The sequence below is a fragment of the Filicampus tigris genome, chromosome 16, assembly GCF_054856515.1.
Source record: "Filicampus tigris isolate MCC_2025a chromosome 16, RoL_Ftig_1.0, whole genome shotgun sequence".
Lineage (NCBI taxonomy): Eukaryota > Metazoa > Chordata > Actinopteri > Syngnathiformes > Syngnathidae > Filicampus > Filicampus tigris.
In genome coordinates this window covers 5,676,315-5,684,519 of record NC_141232.1, presented here as the reverse complement: position 1 = coordinate 5,684,519, position 8,205 = coordinate 5,676,315, and the positions used below count along the sequence as shown (strand labels likewise).

Below are 8,205 nucleotides of genomic sequence, written 5' to 3'. Positions count from 1 at the left end.
TTTGAGGCCTGGTTTTGTTTTAATAATACTGTAACTAGGGAGACATGTTTCATTCCACAGAGATGTATGTTTGCCTACTGCTTGTGTGACAGACCCTCGCCTGCCTCACTGCTACGTTAGCATGTTGTCTTCAGGTGTGTGTGTGTGTGTGTGTGTGTGTGTGTGTGTGTGTGTGTGTGTGTGCGCGCACTGTGCGTCAGGCAGCTTCAGACAAATACAAAATCAGAGGGGGAAAAAAAATCCGATATCTGGAAAAATATCCGATCTATAATTCACTCTCTCAAATTAATATATTAATGAGTGGCGGCACAGCTGCGTCACAGTTCTGAGGTTGGGGGTTCGGGTTCGGGCCGCGGCCTTCCTGAGTGAATACAACCACATTCCAAAAATAAAAAAAGATTTTAAATTCCATCCAAATTGTCCATAGGTGTGAATAGGCTCCAGCTCACCCGACACCCGAGTTAGGATAAGATAGCTATACATAAAATGTGCAGATGAATGAACGGGAGTTTGGAGACTTAAAATATCTGACACTGTGGATCTACACAGATATTTGCATTCTAAAATAATAGACGATAAGATACAGAACTTGAGGGGCTACAACTTAAAACCACTTCAGCCATTAAAAACGAGAATAAAAGAAAGTTTGAGCTAAGATGGAAGGCCCAAACTGAAAATACTTCATTTTGTGGGCTGAATGGCTTGTCGCGCGCTCTTCTAAAGTACATCAAACAAGCCCACGCCTCCTCATAGTTGGCTTTTGGGAATTCCTCGATAAGATTTGGAATTAACTCGGGCAGGTGCAAAAAATAAACTCCGCTGTGCCAGGAAGTGTTGATTCATTCCGGTGCGCAGATAAGCATAGTGCTGGAGGCACGTAGCTCACCTGGGAGGGACACCTCTGTCGTACTTGTTTTGTGTTGCTTGCCTCCCCCTTCAATGATAGCATCACTGAGGCATTGGGAACTCTGCCAAATTCCATTTACTCAAGTCCGCCTCATATTGAAGTGATGAAAGGCAAATAAGTGTACATCCTAGATGGAAAAAAAGAATGAGGAGAACTTACAGTAACACTGACAGCAAATAAAATGGAATATGGGGTTGATCCCTCTACGTTGCGGAGAATACTGGACGAAGATTGAAAGATTGAAGACCTCAAGCTGCTCGCACTTCTTAAGTGGAAGGATAGAGATGCCCATAATGCGTATGATATTGAGATTCACAGGGAACTAACTAGCTATCTAGGAAGCTAGCTAACTAGCTAACCACTTTTTTTTTTTTTTTTTAATAATATGAAGTTCAGATCTTCCTTAGACAACCACAATTATGCCATTCTAAATATTCAATAAAATAAAAAAATACACACACACAGACACAAGGAAACACAAATTCAAAAATAATTCAACTTCCTCAGGCTTAGTGGCCACATACGTGGACAGCACTTTCTAGCTCTTTTGTCCACAAGTGTGTGCATATATGGGCACTTACACCGCCATCTTGTGGTCTCACAAGAGTATACAAAATAGAGTACAATACAATACAAATTTTTTTTTTTCTTTTCTTCTAATTAGGTTCCAGTAAGCCCAAATAGCAAAAAGAAATTTAAAAAAATGCATGTAAAAAAACAGCTTGGGCCTTAGGACATGAATAATAATTTACTAAAGATTTAAAAGTATACATTTCATGACTCTCACTGGGTGGGGAGTACGTCAATCTGGGTGGGTCTGTGCACACCCAGGCCCACCCATGGCTCCGCCCCTGGTACAGTCTAACCGTCAATGTCAATGCCAAAACACAGACAAGAACATGAGCGTCCCTGCTGGTGAATCAGACATTAGGATCCCTGGAGCTATGCCATCTTTTTATCCCGCACTAGTGCAAGCCGTAATAGAATTAAACTGGATTAAGAGGCTCTTTGGTATGCTCAAATCGAGGCCTGCTCCCCTTGCCTCACTTGCCGCTTTGCATAATTCTTTGCCCAAGTCATGGCCGTGTCAGTGAATGTATTGGCTCTAGTCATTAGCATTGCAGGCAGGAACATTAGCTTGGCACAAGTCAGTGAAAAGAATCAGCTAGCGAGGTCCAGGGCAGACATAATGTGGTCTTCCCGCTCTCTCCGATCTTCATGGATTTCAGGGATTGGGACACTCTGGAATTCGCACATCCTCTCAATTTCCCTTTTGGAGTCTCACAATTACAAACCGTAATCGCTGTCAAATGTGGAACCCTTGCTGAGTATTGATGTCCCCGTGAGACGTTTGTCACATACCGCCCTGTACGGACAGTTAATCAGTGTGCGCATAGCTGCAACACAATACTATCTGATCTGGACAGTGTCATTGCACTATCTGATGAGGATCCTATCGCTCTGCCGAATGCATGCTGCACAGGTCATATCCACACAAATAGAGAATCGCTCTCATTTGAGACACTTACGAGTGAGTCTCTTTGAGGCTGCTAGCGGTAGCAAGACCAGAACAATAAAGATGTTTTTGTTGCCAATTTGGGAGGAATTGTAGAGCATTGAACCTCACTAGGTGCATTTGTGAGTAGCATATTGCTACTAGGACACACTGCACAGAGAAATGACATTTGGAATGTTCAACCGAACTGAACTGTGAGGAAGACATGTTAAGCTAACCACTAGCAAACAACGCTGTGACGCACACAAGCCTAAATGTGAGTGTTTGTCTTTGTGTTTCCTTTCGGTAAAAAATAATCTCAGTTTGATATGAGACATGGCACACATCAAAGGGAGCACGAGACACTATTTACCAACTTGGGGGCGAGATTGTCTTCACAAGAGGGATACCTGATGAAAACAAAGGCGCCCAAAAGTGTTCAGGTTGACCATGCACACTCTCTTTGAAGGTGTTTTCCTGCCGACCATCCTTCTCTTTTACCGTTTTTCTGTTGCTCTGAAAACAAGCCACTATAAATGTGTTGAAAATACCACTCCGGGAAAGCGGATGAAAGGGACTTCTTTCAGAATGGTGGCAACGCAGCCGAGTTTTGACTTGACAAGCTTTTAATAAAACACGCTTATCTAACAGGCCGTAGACAAGACGTGCTGGAGGAGATACACCAGTACGTTGTTTATACTGCACGTCTCAAGAATGAGCGATGTCTACTGCTGTGTGTGTGTGTGTGTGTGTGTGTGTTTATGCTTGTCCCGTAACCCTCAGGCTGCAGAGGGTAGACTGGAATGCAAAAACACCGTCATGTGAATAAAAACAATAGCCAGGATCTGGGAGGTGTCAGCGACGACGGCAGCGGAGGAGATGTAAGCACATGATTTGGGTCTTCAAGGTGGGCCCGCCGAGCCTCACCCCTGCAAACCGTGACACAAGTATGCCGTGACGCTCATGTTAACAAAATGGGCAGCCATGAAGTCACTTGAACAAACTTGAATTACTCAGGAAAACGTCAAAAGGTTGGACCTAACCCGCCTTTTCAGGTATACAAAATAACCATTTAACACCTTAGTTTGCCCCACAACCATACATCATCATATATTTAACATATGTATTCAATATCCAATAACCAAGGAGAGGTATCAGCACATCTAGGAAATGTTTTCTGTTCAAAGCTGAAATTTCATATATATATATATATATTTTATTTTTTTTTCCAGCGATGCCACGCCACCAGCTAGCTAGCACTCTGTTGTTGAGGCGAGTATTTTTATTTTATTTTTGTTTTATTACACAGCGGTTAACGTCTCTTTAAAGCGAACTCATGGGGAATAAGGTGCAATATTAGCACGCAGGAGAGTAGAAAACTTAATAGTGCAAAAAAACGATGATGTATTTTAAGCAAGGGAGGCCACAGCATGCGTTGGAGCGTTAATGTTTGTGTTGGACTTCCTGTGAATGAGAGGACGATCGCGTGTGAGAAAAGAATGCGTGCAGTACGGAAGTGCAGTGAGTGTTGAAAAAAAGGGGGGAAAAAAAAAAAAAAAAATCCCAACAACTGGGGGATACATCGACAGCCGAGCGTCCCCTTGGCAACAGTAACACAACAATCAAGCACTTCAAGGACAATGTTTAGACATGCGTTGTACGGAGCGTGATGCAGGCTGAACTTATCAGTGCAGTCCTGCCTGGAATACCGCTGACTATACAAAATGCAATTCCCTCAAAAGGTTAAGTGTGAATGCTGAGACGCTGTAGCCGAGCTGAATTGAAAGAGAGTGAACCCCCGTTATTTGAGGGCATAGCTACCGCGTATAGCATAAAATCTGCAAACAAGATGGAGGCAGAGCACTTAAAACGTAGAGGAACTTAAAGAATTAACAACACGATGCGTCAATCATGTACATGGTACATAATTGACTACATTCAAAAAACTATTCAACACAAACAAACCGCCGTCACATCAGGCTCATTAAAAATATTATCTAGTAAATTAGCTTAAATAAGCTGCTAGCACAAACTGTTATGACATCACACATGGGCAGATAAATATTACCTTCCGGCAATTACTAGTCCGTTGATCCTCAACATTCACACACTGAATAGACCCAACACACGCACACAAATAAGGAACAAATGAATCTGAGAAGCGTGTGTTGTATTAGGGATAGACCGATTATCGGCCGGGACCGATATTCTGCGTTTTGACCAACATCGTCTCGGAATTTTTAAAACATCTGATGGCCGATAATAAAGCAATTTATAATTGTGTTGGAATCAAAATATATATGCACAAAAGATATGTGAAAGTCTAATTTTTTGTCATTTTGAAATTTTGGAGGACTTCTTTTATTGTCGAAAACTATATGGAGATATTTTTTCATTATTTTCATTTCACTTTTTAAAACGTGCTGACTACCCTGGGTGCTCCCTGAATTTTTTATTAGAATTTGGTAACAAAGATGTATATTGTCAAAAATTTAAAGTAATAATACCCCCCCCCAAAAAAAATCTACATTTCTGAAAAATTGTTAAATAAACATTTAAAGACGTTTCAACCAAGTTAAGAATTAAAAAAAAAATTTTTTTATAAGATTTTAATGCCAATATTTTCTTTTTTACGAAAAATTTATATCGGCTCTAAATATCGGTTATCGGTCGGCTTGACTACTAATAATCGATATCGGCCCTGATAAAAACATATCGGTCCATCTCTATATTGTATTATCCGATATTATTCCTGTAATCCAAATCTTGAATGCAGTGATTTATGCAATATACCTCTCAGTATCATCCAAAGTGCCTCGAATGGCAGTAATATCTTTCTTTTTGTCGTCACATGATCATCCATATTCTTCTCATCCCTCTCTTAAAATAAATACTCCCTTTCCTGAGGCGGAGGGGCAACAGGTGGACCAAAGCAGCTTTTTAAGACGGATTGTTTACAGTCGTTTGGTGTAATTAAGAAACAATGTCACGGCTGCCGGTTACCATTGTTATTAGTGTTAACCTTAGGTGGTGGTGAGTTATGGTTGCCTCTGTCCTGTAATTATCTTTTCCCTTCCTCTCGTTTGTGGAGAGAGATGACGGCAGTGGAAAAGCCTGTAAGCCGACCTCCATTCGGGAAGATGAGGAAGGACGGCAGTGACAGGGAAACAATCCCAGGCCTGGATGCGCAGAAGTGCCCTCTTGTCTGTCTAGACGGCCAGCAGCTGTCTTCGACAAGAGCCGGCATGCGCACAAAATGTTGAGGAAGGCGTGAATCTAAAAGTCAACTCATTAAAAAAAAAAAAAAAAGTGTTTGGGTATTTAAACTGGCTGAGCGCAACATCTTGACTGGCTAGGCTATGGGTAAAAGTGAATAGAAAACTGAGTCTGATTTAAGACAGCAAGATAATAAAATGTGTAGTCGTGATTGACTTCTGCTTCCTTCAAAAAAATATCTTTGCCTGATTAGGACAATGTCAGCCACATTAGCTATCTCTAATGTCAATGATGAATCGGAAAGTTTGGGGCTAATTTAGCTTACAATAACCTATAAATTTGTATTTTATGGCTCCAAGTACAGTATCCGTCCATCTCTCTCTATTTTCGATCTACAGTACCTACCTAGCAAGCTAGCTAAATTAAAGCTACATTAGCGAATACAAATTTTGCGATAGGAAAGGTAGCATTAATCACCTATTTGACTGGAACCAAACAACACATTAGCCCAGTAATGTAACATTCATTTACAGTTTTGTTTTTATTTTACATATGGGTTGTCTTTAGTCTTTGTTTTTAAAGACTATTATGTGTTTTTATATCGTGCTGCGCATTTGACATTTCGTTCTGTGACAGCATCTGCGCTGAATGACAATATAGTTCAGTCTGCGTCAAATAGAACCTTCAAAATAAAATGAAGGGATTAACATGTCTACTCTTGTGGTTTGTTGTTGCTTTTGTGTGTCGGCAACAAACTAACTGAGCTAGCTGATGTTAGCTACAAGCGCTAACATTATCCATCCATTGTACCGCTTATCCTCACGTCGTGGGGCTAAAATGAAGAGAATGCTCTTTCCATATTTCAAAATGAATTCTGTCCTCAAAGGCTGTTGGGCATGACTAAATTGAAGCAATATCCATCCATCCATCCGAATGCTGATGTAAATGCTGTGTAAAACTAGTAAATTGAGAAGATCTCTTCATGTGGCTGGCGTCCAAGACATTTAAAACGCATAAAACAATGTTCTGTTCTATGGAATGGAGCCATCATTACTTTTCATGGACTTTATCTCTTCCATCTTTGTTTTAATCATCGTGTGCCAAGTTTCAATACCTTCCACGCAAAATATGATCTTGGCCTTGGCCTTACTGACCAAGCGAGCCATAGCAGGGACTTAACCGGTGGATCGAATAACACGTGAGCGGATTTTGCTATCCCAGTTAAAGAAAACAGTTGCTTGTAAGGCTTTTTAAATGCGGTGTGATGCTCTCATTCTGTTTTCCGTTTTCGCTCTCCGGTTTTCCAGGTGAGTGCCCGATTGCTGCGCTGATCCGTGGCAAAACCAAACGCAAAGCTTTGTTTATTTAACCACAGGACTCAGCCGAGTGTGAAGAGCTACACAAGGTGCTGCCCTAACCAAACATGACAGTGATAGACGTTCCGACCCGACTGCCATTTTTACAGCACCGCATCGACTTGCCATTTACAGACGCCCTGATGCGCTCTCTAACTGCCGTCATGTCTATTGTCATTTTCATTTCAGCAAAGTGAATCGCAGTGGTCGAAAAGTGCGCATTTCTGCAGTGGTTGTCGGTATACTGTAAAGTATATGCTTCCGCTATGTACAGAGTGGATGTGCGTTGAAGCACATGTACGTGTGACGCAAGAGAAACAACAGAAGGTCTCAGTTGAAAAATCTCAATTGTTTCGGAAGAGATTTGCTTGCACAATGCTGGCCTTTATCAAGGACCGGAGGGCTGTAACAAGACACGCTCACATGAGCTTTAGCCTACCAAATAGTGAGACTTAGGCCAGTCCTGAATCACAAGTGGCAGAATAGAGTAAAGAACATGACTGCCCTTATGGTCATCCGGTTCTGAATTTGCTTCGAAAAGGGCACGGTGGGCCTCGTGGAGAGCACACCTTGAATCTCGGCTGAGGCAGTGTGGAAGTTCCATGTTCTTCTTGTGACTTGGTTTTCTCTGGTCATCACTGCTACGTCCCATTAAATAAAAATAAAGAAATCAAAAAAAGAAATCAAAAATGCAAATGCCACCGACCGAGTGAAGTGGCCAAAACCAACACTACAGTTGCAAGACGTGCTTGGGGTCGGCAACTCATTTTGCTTCGTACAAATGTACTTTGGGTCAGAGAGCAAATTTGATTTGATTTCAATTTGCTCTCAATTTCTCATATTTTAGGAGGGAAGAGAGTTAGAATGAGAAAAAGTGAGGGAGAGAAAACAGGCCCTGTGGAGGAGAGCAAAAGGCAGAGCAAGTTGAACCGGAGGCCACACTTCAAACAGAGACATTTGCTTTTCGAAAGAGATCCCTCTCAGGAGACCGCGCTGGAAAGTGGATCCATAGAGCCGGACCGCTGTGCTCTCTTGACATTGAGCAACATGTGCCTCCAGACAGTCAACCCCCCCCCCGCCCCCTAACAACAAAAAAGTATATTCCCAAATTATGTTCCCAGGATTTGTGAAAGGCCAAATGGGGAAATCAGATGACAGGTTGCAGTGGGCGCTTGCATCGACAAGAAGCTTCCTTGTTTGAAGTTCAATCGCTGTCGCAAGCAGGAAGTTGT

The 8,205-nt window shown here is 41.9% G+C and overlaps 1 long non-coding RNA gene across 9 annotated transcripts in view; it reads right to left on the bottom strand.

The window, feature by feature from the left end:
• Positions 1-8,205, bottom strand: part of LOC147134308 (uncharacterized) — a 42,676-nt gene that overhangs the window by 23,029 nt on the left and 11,442 nt on the right. For 3 of the 9 annotated variants that reach the window (XR_015090220.1, XR_015090224.1, XR_015090223.1), the window contains one exon: positions 887-1,034. The exons of the other annotated variants lie outside the window; for them this stretch is intronic. This is a non-coding gene — a long non-coding RNA (uncharacterized LOC147134308). The remainder of the gene's footprint in view (positions 1-886; positions 1,035-8,205) is intronic. 9 annotated transcript variants of the gene reach the window in all.